This window comes from Cydia strobilella, chromosome 11 (genome assembly GCF_947568885.1).
Source record: "Cydia strobilella chromosome 11, ilCydStro3.1, whole genome shotgun sequence".
In the NCBI taxonomy this organism is placed as follows: Eukaryota; Metazoa; Arthropoda; class Insecta; order Lepidoptera; family Tortricidae; genus Cydia; species Cydia strobilella.
In genome coordinates, this window is record NC_086051.1 from 17271663 (window position 1) to 17290838 (window position 19176).

The 19176-nt window shown below is 37.8% G+C and overlaps 1 protein-coding gene and 1 non-coding gene across 2 annotated transcripts in view; both read left to right on the top strand.

Annotated features, from left to right (window-relative positions):
• LOC134745611 (zinc finger protein 3) overlaps positions 1-19176 on the top strand; it is an 82739-nt gene that overhangs the window by 19898 nt on the left and 43665 nt on the right. The window lies entirely within an intron of this gene.
• Positions 8879-8950, top strand: Trnat-ugu (transfer RNA threonine (anticodon UGU)). The gene has a single exon. It is a non-coding gene; the product is annotated as a tRNA-Thr (tRNA).

Here is a 19176-nt window from a genome sequence, read left to right on the forward strand (position 1 = left end):
TCAAAAGCTATCTTCGACAGATTTGACCATAAAAAGCTACTATTCAAACTTAAACGAGGCATAAGACTAATGCTTAATTGTTTACCCATAAAGTGTACAAATTATTCTAATTATCCACTGACCATCCAACATATGTTGAACACGGAACCAACATATGTTAAACAGACATGTTGAATAGTGTGACATGTTCATAACTGACCCTTAACTACGAAATAGTACTTTTTCACATTCAAGTGCTCGAAAGTTTTGATAGTGTTGCGTAGTGCGTCTTGGTGTGACAGGGTACTAGTTAGCCCTTTATTTACAGAATAGTTGAAGGGTTAACTAGGATAGGGTTGGTCTAGTAAATCTGATTAGATCTTTTGAAGTATTTAATTGCATGCGGATTGTCTGTTGGTCTGAGGTTTGTTTATTTTGACGTTTTGACCAAACCCCGTTATCAATGCTGTAAGTCATTGAAAATTAGGGTTGCCAAAGGGTCACCGTTGGTGCCCAACTTCGCCCAATATTAAAATAATAATCAGAACAAGTTTGGGAACAAATCAAATTATTTCATTAAATATTTTGATTTGTGTTTTTAAGTAGTCACACTACTATATATAAATTACAGTTTTTAATAATAATCTGTTTATTTCTTTTGGATAACAATTTTTAACAACGAAAACTAGTACCAGACATAGTTAAATGTCTCGTACGTAAATGTGTCGTTTTCAAGCAAAAGGTACCACATTGTCGCTTGCCATAAGGATGCTCTGGCAGGTTTTTTGTATAAAGATACTGGCAATTTTCGTCGTTACGGTAAGCGGTACCTTTTGATTGAAAACGTCACAAATGTTCATTTAAATAATTTTAGATTTTTTTTATGTAGATTGCTGTTTATTTTTTATATATAGTTATTATTATAGTTTTTTTTATGTCATTCGACATTAAAGGATGACTCACGTTAGACCGGGCCGTGTCCGGAGCTTCCGGCGTTTCGTTTTCTATGGAAAGCATCACGTGATCCCCTGTCATGTCATAGAAAAGTAAGCGCCGGAAGCTCCGACCCGGACACGGCCCGGTCTAACGTGAGTCATCCTTAAGAGACCCTTAGGAAAACTGGCAACTGTGTACATATAGTTGGATCTAAAATCTATAATAAAATTCCACCCAACATTAAAAGTAAGAACACCATTTCAGGTTTTAATTCACACTTGAAATCTCTATTGGTACAGAAGGCCTATTACTCGGTGAATGAGTTTATGGATGAGAATAATGAGACCTGACATTAAAATAAATAAATACCTAAATTAACATTTATATTTACCCAAATTGACATCAATTTCTGTATTATTTATTATTGTATTCTTAACTTTTCTATAAGTGAAATGTATATACCAATGACAATGTATGATTATTACTGAATAAATGATATGATATGATATGATATACATCTCTAAGTAATTGCATAGAGTAACTTATACTAGAGCGGTACTGTCATAGTAAATTTTGTAACCCCAGTAAATTCACTGCCATCTGTCGATACACTTTAAAACTAAAAATAAAGATTTATAAGAATACGATAGAATGTATTTAAATATAGATAAATGATTTTTTTTATTTGCATTAATTATTTTTATGATTTTGACCCATGTTCTTTCACTGATATGCGTTAAAATTGTTAAATAACAAACGAAACCGTCAACGCCATCTATACGACTGTAGGCCAAAACTAGTAGCGCCCTCTGAACGAGAATCAGATTTTCTTGATTTTCGAGGCACGTTTTTTCCTTAGACTGTATTCATCTATTACGGAGTTATATCTATCTTTGGTAATTGTAATACGTTAGTTTGAATTGGTAGTTGCAGTTAGTTGTATATTATAATATAATTATAATTGTTGATGTATTATTATATTTTTTTTGCTTGTATGTAAATTCAATGTTGACGTGTAGAAGTGCCCTTGTGGCGTATTTGCTTAATACATATTGAAGTTTGAATTCATCATGTTTCACGTAAGTAATTTAAGCATATTTTTTTAAATGAGAGCGTAATTTCGATTGTATGGGAGAGGCACTTTGGTGGCGAGTTCGTGTGACTTAATCGATAGGTATTTAACAGGTACCTAACAAGTAGGAAGGTAGAAATGACTTAAATAAAATCATAATTCCAAAACGTACCCACATATCCCAGAACACTTTCACATCAAGCGTAAAAATGCGAATAGCACTTTTCCATTCAACGTTAAGTGTGTTCTACGCTAGTTACGTCCCCTCTATCCCGACTCGAATCGTGTAAGCCAGCCTTAACTCTCTAACCGCTATCTAATCTATTTGGTCGCACCTCAATTAGGCGCCCAAAGACACGTAACTGCATTTAAAGTCATGCGAATTTGGACTTTTTGCTAATGCAAATAGGGTTCAGAATGGTTTAATATGGGAGAGATTCAACTCAAATTTTCTCAGTGTAATTAGATGTTCTCACCTCAATTAAGTTTAAGCGGAAAATGTCCCTATTTTACGAGATTCTTGGCCAATTCAAATGCCTAGATCATATCGTCAAAAATTAAAAGTCTAGCTTGAGTATCTATAGAACCTAAAGTATTTGCAAAAATACTACGCCGTGAGCAGCACAACACAATCGAATTGCATTCTATACCATTTTGTCCATCCCATGCCCAGAACTTAGTTTTTATAGTTATTTTTAGGGTTCCGTACCCAAAGGGTAAAAACGGGACCCTATTACTAAGACTCCGCTGTCCGTCTGTCCGTCCGTCTGTCCGTCCGTCTGCCTGTCTGTCACCAGGCTGTATCTCATGAACCGTGATAGCTAGACAGTTGAAATTTTCACAGATGATGTATTTCTGTTGCCGCTATAACAACAAATACTAAAAACAGAATAATATAAATATTTAAATGGGGCATACAACAAACGTGTTTTTTTTGCTGTTTTTTTCGCGTAATGGTACGGCACCCTTCGTGCGCGAGTCCGACTCGCACTTGGCCGGTTTTATTTTTATTTAGGTACACGAGAACATGTTGTAAACGTGGTCGCAACTCAAATAAAGCAGTCGCTTCGTGATCATTAGATTACTTTTTTCCTTATTATTTATTTGATTATTTAATTATCATACAGTAACTTATACTAGAGCGGTACTGTCATAGTAAATTTTGTAACCCCAGTAAATTCACTGCCATCTGTCGACACACTTTAAAACTAAAAATAAATATTTATAAAAATACGATAAAATGTATTTAAATATGGATAATAGATTTTTTTATTTGCATTAATTATTTTTATATGATTTTGACCCATGTTCTTTCACTGGTATGCGTTAAAATTATAAATAACAAACGAAACAGTCAACGCCCTCTATACGAGTGTAGGCCAAAACTAGTGGCGCCATCTGATCGAGAATCAAATTTTCGTGATTTTCGAGGCACATTTTTTCTTAGACTGTATCCATCTATTACGGAGTTATATCTATCTTTGTTAATTATCTACCGTAAAGTGTGCCTACTTTGCTCCAAACGTCGAATTTTTTTTATACTACGTCGGTGGCAAACAAGCATACGGCCCGCCTGATGTTACGCAGTATCCGTAGCAACTCCAGAGGAGTTACATTCGCGTTGCCGACCCTAACACTCCGCACCCTCGTTGAGCTCTGGCAACCTTACTCACCGGCAGGAACACAACACTATGAGTAAGGTCTAGAGTTATTTGGCTGCGGTTTTCTGTAAATTTAAATTGTAAAATTATAATAATACTTACATATAATTGGGATAGATATATGCCGATATATGTACTATAGTAACACTTATGTGAGGTTGTGATATAGTTTCGTATACCTATTTATAAAAACCGGCCAAGTGCGAGTCGGACTCGCGCACGAAGGGTTCCGTACTATTACGGAAAAAAACAGCAAAAAAATCACGTTTGTTGAATGGGAGCCCCATTTAAATATTTATATTATTCTGTTTTTAGTATTTGTTGTTATAGCGGCAACAGAAATACATCATCTGTGAAAATTTCAACTGTCTAGCTATCACGGTTCATGAGATACAGCCTGGTGACAGACAGACGGACAGACGGACGGACAGACGGACAGACGGACGGACAGACGGACGGACAGACGGACAGTGGAGTCTTAGTAATAGGGTCCCGTTTTTACCCTTTGGGTACGGAACTCTAAAAACTGTTGAAGTACCCAGTGAGGAACAACGTAGGCACATTTTACGGCAGAGGTTCTGTGGGCTGTAGACCTCGTGAGTCTACTTGCATATGTATTTATTAATTTTTCGTTGCTATCAATAGTTTTCTTCAAAGCATACCTACCTACTATCTTTTATATTCATATCACTAATTAAACAGCAGGCTATCAAATTAAGTTACTTATTAAGTACTACAGTTTTATGCCTCCGAGGCGAATATGGTTTTTAAAAATCTAAATAAAACTAATTACAATACTGCTAGAAACAGGTGCCCTCAAGAATGGTAAAATATTTAGTTTATAACTTTCTTTCGCTTTTTAATTTACTTTCAAGTTTACAGCGGATCATTAAAGATTTTAAACATAATCAAAATGTTCTCTCCTAATACACCTGACCTGACCTGACCTGGTTGTGTCCTGATAACGCTCCTCGGTACGGAGTGAAACATGTCGAGCGTTTTCGACTTAAAACACGTGAGTGACCCGTTATTAATATATTTAATAAAACGTTCTCTATTGTTTTTTTATGTTTGTTTCCCGATTTCTTGAATACGACTGGACCGATTTGGAGCATGTGTTTTTTTGTAAACCTCTGCAAAACACACTAACCAACTTAAAAAACATATCGGGTTAAAAAATACATAGCAATATTTAGGAGATCATTATGTGTGAATTGTAATTCAGGCGATTTTCCGCAACTCGACGACTGGCGCCTATTTAGCCCAGCTCTTCGAGGAATCCTATCAAACCTTTGATGTTGAGTAGGACCTCGGGGATCCGAGATGTTTTACCCTGTATGCGGCCACTCCGCTGCATCCCAGCACCTCTTCTGTCTCCATGCATTCTCGGCATAGGGGACTGTCTGTAATACCTGTTATAAAAGGATGTTTATTAAATAGTCCATGATCTGTGTGAATTATCATCGGAACACCACATTTTTGAATATATGAGTACTTTAACCTTTTGGACGCCAAGAGCCACTAAATAGGTTGTGTGCTGTCTTGCCTGCCACGCCAGCGATCATGTCATGGTGGACGCTGTCAAAGCAATTGTCCTGCTTACAGATAAGGATTCGCTATTCACGAGTCGAGATTATGGATGGTATAGAAAGGATCGCAATCTCTTATGGCAGAATTGTTGTAAAAGTGACCGCGTTAAGCTTTAAATAATAGTTCCTAATCTCTCCGGTGGCGCTAGTTAGGCTCTGGGACATGAGTATAACATGAACCATATAAGGCAACAAATAACCCGACCAAATTACGTAGGTTGTTTTTGGTAGTATTTCGGTGTATGGTGGCGCCGCACTGTTTTTTGATGGACACTTTTCATACATAGAGATTTGGCTCCTTTATACAGTCTCCATGGTCGAGATATTGGTGTGTAGGCCACGTCTTGACGCTTGAGAAAAAGCGTTCAAAAGGTTAATTAACACTACACCATTGAGTTTATCAAGGCGCTTATAATCGTACTCAAACGTTTCGCTCTATATTAGAGCTGTCTTTGATTCGAACAGGTCTGCCAAGTGACAATAATTTATGCAATGCTAATCGAATCTTAAATGATGTATTAAAATGATTAAATGACATACAATACTCAGTTTACCATACAGAAACATAAACAAAGACATGTCCTAAATCGCATCATGACGCACTACTCACTATACATGTTCGAAATACTAATGTTCGTAAGAAAAAACTTGCCACTTTTTAAACGTGTTGAGGTCGCGGGCAAATTGATCAGATCCACGGGGAGACTCAGAACAGTGCCGCGACGCATGGCTCATGCAAAAACCCGAGAGTAATCGGTCCGACATACTACGAGCGTCTACCCGCTGAACTACGTACAGAAACATCTGACGAAACATTTGAGCGTCAACTGAGTCCTTTTATTGGAATATCCACTTTATTCATTGAATGAGTTTATGACCTCGACATTCGACATTGTAAATTAACTTTTTTAAACTGACATGCTTTTCATAAATTGTTCTGTATTATAATTTGTACCTAGTTTTTACTTAGAACTTGACAATCATTGAGATACTCGTAACTAGTTACTCAAGAATTTTTGTTTTTGACATGTGGATAAAATTATGATTACTTACTCAGACATTTTTAAATTGTAATTTTGAATTTATTTGATAATGTAATGTATATTATGTAATAAAATTGTATTTTTGAAGTTATCAAATAATGAAAATTGTATGTACTGTCGATCATAATATAAATTCGTGTAGATTAGTCTAAGATAATTTATATTGTAATTTTATATTATGAGAATAAATATCTAAATCTAAAATCTAAATCTACTAGTCAAATCAGTTTCTTTTTAAGAACTGTCAAATCGATTCGCTAATATGGAATTTATATGAAACATTACAAAATGACGTCACGGTCAACTCACCTACTTTTTATACTTGAATCCGATTGATTAAATAGAAATTGTGTTTAAAAATAACTGCTATCTATGTTTTTCTAATAATTCTCTGGTGCTTTATTTCATGCATGGTGTGAAATAATTTATTTTAAATAAATAAAACCCTATTAGATAGCGGTAACAACAGGCAGTCTTATCGCCACATAACACACATAGTGACGTAGGTATTTACTTGTCGATAAATGATTGTCATTGCCTACGATATACTCAGTGACAATGACAAGTTGTCACGCAGTCACGTGACACAGAGACAATGCGTTGAACCTGCGTCTGAGGGGCGTCTGGCGAGTAATTGCATAACCGGGCCAATGCCGGGGGACGGGTTCAAAGTCATGACGCGCAATTGACGGACCAGACCGTCGGCATCAGCGACATGCTATACCTACTTTCTTAGTTTTTGCGGGTACGTCCGTCTGACCACGAATAAATAAATCAATATTATTTGGAACGGCCTAGCTTATCCTAGTCGGATCAATACTTAAATACAGAATATTTAAGCTCCGCTCAGTGGTGCTCAGCGATATGCGTTCGGGAAGGAACTGCGGTGTCAGCATGGTTGCATTTTTATCACCTGTCACTATGCCTGTCACTTTCGTACTTACGTACTTGTTAGAACGTGACAGGCATGGTGACAGGCGGTAAAAATGCTACCGTGCTAAGCCCGCTGAACTCATGCACTGTACTATCCTTACTTAATATTATAAATGCGAAAGTGTGTCTGTCTGTCTTCTTTCTGTCTGTTACCTCTTCACGCTTAAACCGCAGAACCGATTTAGTTGAAATTTGGCATACAGATAGTTTGAGTCCCGGGGAAGGACATAGGATAGTTTTTATGTCGGAAATCATTCCTAAAGGGGTGGAATTTAGATATTTCATGAATAGCCGGTTAATTAATGTAAGCAAAGCATATGCTCAAATCGAATGATTGCCATTAGACTTTATCAAGGCGCTACACTTTAGCTGCTGTCACAAATTTCACGCAGACGAAGTCGCGGGCAAAAGCTAGTGGTTAATAAACAAGATATAACTCGACTATTCCGCTTCGATTCAATACTGCGATATGCCGCGAGTTAAAGCGTCTGCAGTCAAATTTAGCCATTTACTGTATTCATCGTATTGCTTTATAAGTCTTCATGTCGGATCACTCGTAAATCAGTTGGAAGTAGCTTCGATATCGCATCACTAAACTTACACTTTAACGAGGGTTGGGGTGGCAGTGCGGGCGAGATTTCGCGCGAGCCCTTTGACATTTTATATATGCAGGCTTACAGTCCGACAAGAAAATGTAGAAAATAAATGATAGCGCCATTTCCTACGTAACTGTCACATTTTTGACGTAAAATAATAGCGTAAAATGCTTAAACATGGCATCAATTTAGTATGTTTTTTTTTTAGTTCCATATAATTTAATTTCTACAATTTTATGTTGCACTATATTTTATTATCTTATCTTATTCTAAATAAGCTAATTATACTTTTAATCAGCAAATAGTATTTTTTTTTATACCACGTCGGTGGCAATCAAGCATACGGCCCGCCTGATGGTAAGCAGTTACCGTAGCCTATGGACGCCTGCAACACCGGAGATATTACACGCGCGTTGCCGACCCTAACATTCCTCTCCCTCGTTGAGCTCTGGCAACCTTACTTACCGGCAGGAACACAACACTATGAGTAGGGTCTAGTGTTATTTGGCTGCGGTTTTCTGTAAGGTGGAGGTACTTCCCCAGTTGGGCTCTGCTCTAGATTTGGAATGACATCCGCTGTCCTGTGCCCTACTACACAAAGCGAGATGTCATTCACAGTGCCCATACCTCTCTTTTCGACGTAGTTTAAGGTCATATCCGGGTCCGGACGCAGTTTAAGGACAGTAATAAAATACATACTCTCAAATCGTTTTGCTGTGTTACTTATTAAAATTGTAGACTTGTGACTGTAACTGGAAAATGTATATAAAAATGTACTATGTACATTGACGTATTGATTTTTAGTTTATAAGCATTTATTTTATTTATACTGAATAGGGCCTGAAACCGGAGCTAAAATTTAAATATATGACTTTTTAGACTGTCACTGAGTACCTACAATTAGGGAAGAAATCAAATTATTTTATAAAATAGGTACTTATTATTTGTGTATTGAAGTAAGGGAATCGTATAAATAAAAACACGGACTGCTCGCCCTTTAGAGTTGGTCAGAGGCACCTAGCCTTTCAATAATTGTATATTCTAGAGAATTTGGGACGGGTATCGCCGTGGCCGGGTGGTCTAGTGGTCAGGACGTTAGCCTTGTAAGCTGAAGATGCCGGTTCGATTCCGGGCTCGGCCACCGGATTGGTTCATTTAAAGTTTATAATGTCACTGAATAAGTAGTTACTTTCTTAAGTGGCTATCAAAGTGGCGATATTTCATAATTGGTCTATTCAGAGATTTTGTCAGTATACAGTGTACAGTACATACTCATGATTTTTAGGGTTCCGTACCCAAAGGGTAAAAACAGGACCCTATTACTAAGACTCCGCTGTCTGTCTATTAGTCCGTTTGTCACCAGGCTGTATCTCATGAACCGTGATAGATAGTTGAAATTTTCAAAAATGATGTATTTCTGTTGCCGATATAACAACAAAATAAACACAGAATAAAATAAATATTTAATTGGGGCTCCCATACAACAAGCGTGATTTTTTTGCCGTTTTTTGCGTAATTTGGCCGTTTTTGTTAACTGTATTGTGTTGTATTCTTAAAGTACCTAAACTGATATTACTGACACTGAACTAAACTAAACTAAACTGATATTTATTTAGTAAAATGATAGTCTCAAAAGTGTCGCTGTTACTTGCACCCCACCCTGCCTAGACTACGCGATATCGCGGCTGCACCTGTCACGCGATAGATCGTGCATGCTGTCTGTCTGTCTGTCTACATGCCATGTCGTTATCTACTTATATATTTATTATGTGTCTAATCCTTTGAAAGAGCTGCAGAGGGCCTAGCCAATATGCGAAACGGTTTTACGGAAGACTCAGCGTGGGAAGGCCCCACTGCCGTGTCAGACGTATCTCTGCTATCTTTAGATAGCAGAGATACGCCTAACCAATGCAAAATGAAACTAGACACTATGCTTTACATAATACTTAAACAAAATTTCAAAAAATGTCTTTAGTTACTGAGATATTTCATGTTTTAAGATAGACGTTTTCGAATTTTTGGACATTGAGTTATGCGTATCTCTTCTAACTCAAGTTAGAATAATTATGCGTAACTCTTCGCAGTTTTTTTACGGCAAACTGGATATCTACTATCTCGAGTTATCATAGTTTCGCGTAACCACACGCAGGTAGTACGGCGATAGGCGGCTCGCGGTGAGGCGGGGGGCGGGGCGCGGAGGGAGCGGCTGGTCGCTCCTTGCCACGTGTATTTGTTTATTTGTGTAGTTTCAAGCAAAGGTACCACATTGTCGCTTATCATAAGGACATTCTGACAGGTTTTTCGTATAAAGATACAACCAATTTTCGTCTTTATGGTAAGCGACAATGTGGTACCTTTTGATTGAAAACGTCACATTTACATTTCATTACGTAATATTGACCCGGTTAAGTTAGCGTTCCGGTGTTTTTTATGTTGTTTGTTCAAAATATGATAAATTAGTCTTTAAAATGAGTTCTTTACGAAGTAAAGCCTTGTTACGAATGTGTAGTGAGAGAAATGTGAAGGCGTGTCGGATGACCAAAACAACGTTTGCCTACGTTGCACCAAACCTGAGTTCCACTATTAGGTACAGCTCTCCCAAGTGCTCATTAAGGCATGTCGGATGACCAAAACAGCGTTTGCCTATGTTACACCAAACCTGAGTTCCAATAGGTACAGCCGGGGTTCAGCATCAGCTCTATCTTGGGTACTGCTCTCCCAAGTGCTCATCAAGGCGTGTCGGATGACCAAAACAGCGTTTGCCTACGTTACACCAAACCTGAGTTCCACTAGGTACAGCCAGGGTTCAGCATCAGCTCTATCTTGGGTACTGCTCTCCCAAATGCTCATTAAGACGTGTTGGATGACCAAAACAGCGTGTGCCTATGTTACACCAAACCTGAGTTCCACTAGGTACAGCCGGGGTTTAGCATCAGCTCTATCTTGGGTACTGCTTTCCCAAGTGCTCATCAAGGCGTGTCGGATGACCAAAACAACGTTTGCCTACGTTGCACCAAACCTGAGTTCCACTAGGTACAGCCATGGTTCAGCATCATCTTTATCTTGGGTACTGCTCCCCCAAGTGCTCATTAAGACGTGTTAGATGACCAAAACAGCGTGTGCCTATGTTGCACCAAACGTGAGTTCCACTAGGTACAGCCAGAGTTCAGCATCAGCTCAGCTCTATGTATACTAAAACCTTCTCCAGAATGTAACAATAACTTTTCTGAAACCCGCATCAAAATCGGTTTAGCCAAACGCGAGATAATCGCGGACAAACATACGGGTCAAACTGAGAACCTTTTTTTTAAGGCGGAAACATTTTGGAGTAACTGACCTTCTGCCGTTAATTCCGACTTTTACACTTACTGGGATTAAATATTAAATAAAGTACATACAAACAAACACACACATACATACATACATACATACATACATACATACATACATACATACATACATACATACATACATACATACATACATACATACATACATACATACATACATACATACATACATACATACACACATACATACATACATACATACATGCAATACATGCATACGCTATTAAACATAAGGTTCTTTCCACCAATCGATTGATCTACTTTATAACCAATGATGTAAGGACTGATGGAAATCGGGCTCCTTGTATGTAATGTGAGTTAGCATATTATAAAATGGATTATCTTGTGTAGTCTGGTTACGCGTTTTACTAGGAGCACTAATACAACGAACTCTTACAACTAAAGATAAAAGAACTACGCGTGACCACCTCAATATTCCCCATGCCCTGGTTACACGTTTTACTAGAAGTTGATACAATGTAGTCTTCTAACTTTAGATAAACGAAAACCTCAATAAGCCCGCGAGCCGTGGCCACGCGAAATAGTATGAGCGCTCATACAACGAACTCGTCTAACTTTAAGTTAACATAGTTACGCGCAACCACCAAATGTATGAAACAGTGGTTACGCCAAACTATGTTTATGCGTTTATTTCAAAAACTATGTATTTTTACAAAAAAAAAGTAAAGAAATATTATTCTTCATGTCTATTGAAACACAAAACACATATTAAAAATGACTTAACTCAATAAACTCACGAAATATATGAGTTTATTAGTTTTCACGCTCACCGAAAACTTTAAAGTCGATTTACTCAAAACTGTGTTTTTTGAGATAGCAGAGATACGTCTGACACGGCAGCCCAGACTAGTGGACCGATCTGGTTAAAGTCGCGGGAAACCGTTGGTTGAGGGCAGCGAATGACCGTGTTGTGGAGATCCTTGGGGGAGGCCTTTGTCCAGCAGTGGACGTCTTTCGGCTGAGATGATGATAATGAATCACTCTTTATCACTCTTCCGTATTAGTGCGACAGAGAGACGTATCGTTCGCTACAGCGCAAACGATTGACATCTTGGATAAGCATCGTCACTGGTGTATAAAAGTTATTCAAGAAAGTAATGCATTTTTTCTGTCGTTTTTTGCCTTTTAACTCACTTATTCTAGAAATATACTTCTATAAAACTCCCGTGAGACTCAAACATATTAGATTATTTAAAACCGGGTCACTCACGTATTATTACGTAATAATACGTGAGTGACCCGGTTTAAAATAATCAAATATACTTGTGTTTAAAATTTTGCTCGTCAGATCTCGGCTATATCAGTAAACATTTTAAACTTACTAAAATTAAACTGCTATGATATGTTGGGCAAAGCAAAGATATACAATTGAAAAAGAATAAAAACTAGATATATTTTCGTGATTTTTAGGGTTCCTATTACTAAGACTCCTCTGTCCGTCTGTCTGTCCGTCCGTCTGTCTGTCACCAGGCTGTATCTCATGAACCGTGATAGCAGTTGAAATTTTCGCAGATGATGTATATCTGTTGCTGCTATAAAACAAATACTTAAAAGTACGGAACCCTCGGTGGGCGAGTCCGACTCGCACTTGTCCGGTTTTTTTTTCTATTAAGCCAGCTTTCAAGGTTTTACTTAGAGTATTTTAATTTGAATAAAATAATAATTAATAGTAAATAATTTACCCACATGATAAATTTAAAGGTCGGTCTTCATTAAAAATATCTTTACCGTGCAGACTGCCCCCATTCAGACCCTGACCTCGCATGGGCGGATCTGACGTCACTTCCCGACTAATTGCACTTGCGCCATGCGCCGGCGCAAGGATGCACTTATTGGTGCAGCCATCAAATGCATTTAAGCAAATAAAAGTTCATTTACATGGGAGCATGGGAGTTTCTGGTGCAATCTCGTGGAGGGAAGGGAGTAAAGTAGTGTCAAACACATTTTGGAAAAAGATCCTTTCTGTGGACAAAACAGTAAAAGTTAACGACCCGGGTACATTTATATCACGTTTTTCTTATTCGAGTCTGAAGTACTGAAAAAAACAGGCCGAGTGCGAGTCGGACTCGCGCACGATGGGTTCCGTACCATTATCTAAAAAAACGGGAAAAAAATGACGTTTGTTGTATGGGAGCCCCCTTAAATTTATATTTTATTCTGTTTTTTAGTATTTGTTGTTATAGCGGCAACCGAAATAAATCATTTGTGAAAATGTCATCTGTCTATCACGGTTCATGAGATACAGCCTGGTGACAGACGGACAGATAGACAGACGGACGTACAGCGGAGTCTTAGTAATAGGGTCCCGTTTTACCCTTGGGGTACGGAACCCTAAAAATTTATCCCGCCGGTGCAGCACTGCAGCGTAAACATTAGCTTTTGATTATCTTAACCTTGCCATGTCTACAGGAAAGACACGAATGAATGGAACATACAATAAAATGTGTATGATGCTATTATATCATATGATACTGAGGTGAATATTGGTAACTATTTTCGTATTAAATTTTGTTTACACACACAATGTGGCCTAAATTATCAAAACCTACCTTACGCAGCGTACTACGTAGGCGAATAACACGCGAACGTGAAGCGAAGCGATGCGACGCGAAATGAATCTGTCCTTTGATACCTATAATAGAAGAGTATAAGTGTACGTGGGCGATCTCGTTGCGAACGCGAACGCCGTGGGCCCGCCGCGCCGCTTCGCTTCGCGTTCGCGTGTTGTTCGCTTAAGTAAGATGCTTGTAGATTTTTATTACAAAATGAGCACTTTGAATATTGAATACTACTTATTTAATCAATTATTAAACTAATTTTTTACTAAACTAAATCGAATCTGGATAATTTTTTGGGTCCAGTAGGAAAATTACAGTTTAAAGAATAATAAATACGTTTTAGTTCTATCCATTCAACGTGAAAGATTTCTCAACGGCGCACTAAGGCCAATATCAAATCCTTATCATATTTTACAATCGGAATACACTTTCGTAGATACTATTTACGTAAACTGTTGAATCGTAACCTGGCTACGGGCGTAGCGAGCTCTTCGTAGCGATAGGCGCGTAGCAGGCAAACCTTCACCCTTATAGATAGAATAAGTGAAAAATTTTAACTGACAAAATTAAACTTTACTTGAAAATACTGTTTTAGTACTACCTGACTAAGGCCCACTTGCACCATACCACTAACCCTGCGTTAATCGGTAAAACCTGGAGTTACCATGGTTACCAGTACAATTTGACACTGGCTGGGTTAACTGTTTAACCGCTTAACCCCGGGTTAGCGGGATAGTGCAAGTGATTAACGTAACCTAACTCGTTGTGGATTACAAGGCATCTGGCAAGAGATCAGGAGACCTAGCAAATATGACAATCGTACATCATCAAACGCCATATTACAATGTTCTGCCACTAGAGGGCAGCACTAGCCTTTTTAGTTAACCATAGAGTAACTTATACATACTGTACCTTTAACAGGTTTTTGACAAGTTTTCAGAGATAATAAATTATGACATTGATGCATCAAGGCGGTTTGTTTACAGAGGACCTACCGGGAAACGCGAATCCGGAATTTCGCTATCTGCCTCTTTATCGCTCGAATACGCAAGTGACAGAGATGTTAGTTAACGAAATTTAAATTTTCTTGTTTCGCGGTACACCCTCAGATTGTGGTAGTGGCGGCCCCTACGCAGAGTTTTGGGTAATATTCCCTATTGAACGAAGAGAAAGAAATATCGGGATGAGGCTACGGAAAGTCACGTGACTATTCTGTTTCCATACATTATTTAAATTTAGATTGGCATTTTCGCCGTTTTCTATTAACGACGTCATCTTGGCTACGACCCCAGTCCTAACTCCTAATTGAGGCATCTGTATAGTAAAAAAAATGGTTCATGGCCACAAAAGTATGCCTAACTAAAATTAAAAAAACAATTTTTCAATGTCATAAATATAACACCAATATATTAATTTAAACTAACACGATTTTCACTCATACTTTTAATCGCGTAAAAACTTACTTTTATTTATGGCCCGACGTTTCGAACGTGACGTCGCAAAACCCGCGCAGCAAGATGATGTTGATACAATTCCTCGCCAGTCTGCCTGTATAATACAATTCCTCGTCACGTTCGAAACGTCGGGCCATAAATAAAAGTATTACACCAATACATATATTAGACTCCTTACATTTTATTATCCTATAGTCTTTTTCAAACTCGATGGGTACGCTGACAGGTGTCATCTTAATACAATTTTGCGAGACCTTGCCGTTTTTAGGCTACAAATTATATGGAGATGACATTTGTCACTACCCATCGAGTTTGAAAAATACTTCTAAACAGCAATTACTTAAAGCACGCGTATTTTCCTGCCAGTGCAAAATACGGGTGTCTATTGTTTGACATAATTATTAAAAGTTATAATGTACTGATTGTCATATTATCATTAGTCATAATTTGGTTTTTCTCAGAAACGCGTAACTTTTCAGGATGGCCATAAAACAAACCTAACCTAACCTATCTATAGGCAAAGATAGATATAACTCCGTAATAGATGTTTACAGTCTAAGGAAAAAACGTGCCTCGAAAATCAAGAAAATTTGATTCTCGTTCAGAGGGCGCCACTAGTTTTGGCCTACAGTCGTATAGATGGCGTTGACTGTTTCGTTTGTTATTTAACAGTTTTAACGCATATCAGTGAAAGAACATGGGTCAAAATCATAAAAATAATTAATGCATTTAAAAAAAACCATTTATCTATATTTAAATACATTTTATCGTATTTTTATAAATCTTAATTTTTAGTTTTAAAGTGTGTCGTCAGATGGCAGTGAATTAACTGGGGTTACAAAATTGACTATGACAGTACCGCTCTAGTATAAGTTACTCTATGCTATAGGATAACCCGAGGAAAATCCTGAAAAGTTAACGGTTTCGGAATTATGACTAATGATAATATGACAATCGTTACATTATGACTTTCAATAATTATGTCAAACAAAGGGACCCCGCAAAATACTTAAACGAAACACATCGCTAACAAAACTTCACCTACTTTTTATACATTCTCGAGGCATAATTCTGTAACTCCTTCCGCGACCTCCGTACACGAAAGGACGTAAACGACACTACTTTCCTACTATAAGACGACTTTTCGTTTCTACGGCGCCTAAATAGGCTGGTTTGTATGTACTGGACAGGCTTGAATAATATTTATTGGAGATTAAACTTTATCTTCAAGGAATAAGATTCATTTTTGCAAGCTGTCCCCGATGCTTTGTGGATTACTGTAAGGTTGAAAATCAAAGAAACATTCTTCGCTTCTTTGTATGTACTGTAAACTTATTAAATACTTACAGTTTTTCATAATTCTTTAAAACAGCGTTGAAACTTAAATTTCAGCTATAAACTGACAAATGTTTTTATGATTCATATCTTTAGAATTGCGCTTAATGCGCACTATTCTTTTATGTGGTTATTTTATTAACATGAAATTGCGAAATCACTTAGTTTTCTGTATCTTTAATCATGAAGCTTTAATTCTCACGGTAATTTAAATAAGGTTTTCGTTACATTGCAATCTATTAGTACTACAATTAATTCAATCGATCGATCAAATACCGCAATGAAACGAAAATATCCAAGTTCTCACACCGATTAAATGAGGCTTTACTGAATAATATTTCTAAATTGTTTCATGAAATAAATTCTAATTTTACTATAAGCCCTTATTCATTTTAAAAGGACGTAGATATACATATGTTATTGACTAAATTATATAACTAGGAACCGATTATCCGACATATTTTCCAAGAGTGCCCATCTCGCTACTCGATATACTCTGGAGGCCCCCCGGTCTGATAAAACTGAACGACGAAGCTATCAAGTGGATTAATTCTCTGGAGTTTGATTTATCATTTCTCCGTATCTGTATAATGCCTTACGATTAAATAAAAATATCTATTGGAAGAAGAACTTTTTATTTACATACAAGATATATACAGTGGTACTACGTAAACGAAATTAATAACTAGCTTAAATCTAAAAAAGGCCCTTGAGGCATTGTACCAAGGATGCTGGCGGCATTTCCTCGCTGTATCGCAATGCTGATACGTTGTGCGAGGAAGCCGCCAGCTCTTCGGTCACCAGTTACGTCAACCAGACGCTTCGCAATTTCTGCAAACAACTTGTGCGCGCTAGAACCCCATGGACCTAGAGTTTCAACTCCAAATGGAACGAAAATCTATTTAAAAGTTGTTTCCACAGCCCCATCTACCCTGTACCCAACTGTGGCTATGCATATTCATCTTTTGCAGCCCCGTTTACCCTGTCTACAGCCAGGCAAATGCACTCAAAAATTTGAAACACCAAACGCACCAGTCCGCGGCCCTCAAAACTAAAGACCACTAACAACCCATTAAAACCCAAAACGCACAAAAGCTACCACTGCCGGATTGGCCCCATTGACACCATCGCCAATTAAAAAAGGGAGGCGCCGTTTCGTCTCCGTTTTTTCAGCAGACGGTTTTCAGGCCCCCACCCCTCGCTGTACAGAAAAATCAATAACGCAGTACTTTTTTTCCGAGCGTAAAGCATGCACCGACATCGCGCCAGTGTGTGCGTGCCGCATACATGCGGGTTTTTTTTTCCGGTATTAAAAATTCTTGCACCTGGATTAGGCGCATCCCTAGCAGGTTAGGGTATACGGTTTTGGACGACTTTCCTTATACATAATACAACTTTTTGGAACAAACATTTTCCAGTCTCGCTCCGCGACTCGGCTTAGTCACATTTATGTTATTTTGACTGTTGGATGAATTCCTTATTCTACTTTAGCTGAAATTGGGCCTTAAATACTAGTTATTTAAAAACAAAAGTGAATCTACAGTATAGATATGATACGATCCGTCTAACTAAGCTCACTGCGCTGATTTTAATTGAATATAATCAGGGATTGTCATTCTAAACGTCATTTTTTCATGGAAATTTGACATAAATAATTCTAATATCACACTTTGACATTAAAAATGCCATGTAGAGTTAGCTTGGTTATGGTATTGTTATCTTTAACTGGATATTTCTATTAAGGTATTTCAGTAAAAACAAACAATTTCCAAGTATTTTAGTGTTTGTAAGATTCCTATACCGCGATAAAGATGTAGGAGTAAAGAATCCCTGCTATTGCTGGCATCTTTACTACCTTCACATCGATAAGAGCATATGTGCCATAGAAAGATATAGAAAGAATGCTGTTTTGCTGTTTTACAACATGTGTCTCGACCTTGTAGTCTAAATGAGCTTCCGCGATCTCCGAAGCCCTTTGTACCTAACAATAACATTCAGAAAAAGCTTTTAGAAATCCCGCAGGACACAGAATATTCATTTGCATAGATTCCTAATACCCAATGCGGGACAACCGCACAGCACTAATTGCAAACGCAGACTAACGTAAAAAAAGCATCACATTTTAAAAAAGGAACTCTTTGCACATTTTTATTTAGCGGCCGTGACAGAGTCGCGCTGTCCCGCTTTCGCAGTATTGTTCCGAGCGGATCTCGTCATCAGTCCATCTTTGTCTGTCGCCTTTTTTTAAATGTGCAAAAATATAAAAACGCCGAATCGTTGTGTGTGTGCGGTGAGGCTGTGTGCGTCGTTAATGGTTGTTTTAGGGCTTTGCCCGATCATAAGTCAATATTTAAGTTGAACTGCGAAACAGAAATGTACTGAGCGAGAGTCCGAATTCATGTTATAACAGAAAAATAATATCATATATCTACATATACAGTTAAAGAACGGACAACACAGTAACCAATGTAATCAAATTACTTATAAGGTAAACATCCTAATGTTGGATAACATAATTTCAATATACAATGATACATTTGTCACACCAGTGTGTGTTGCCAGTGATGACTTACGGAACAGAGACGTGGTCGCTCACAATAGGCCTCATAAGAAGGCTCAAGGTCACTCAAAGAGCAATGGAGCGAGCTA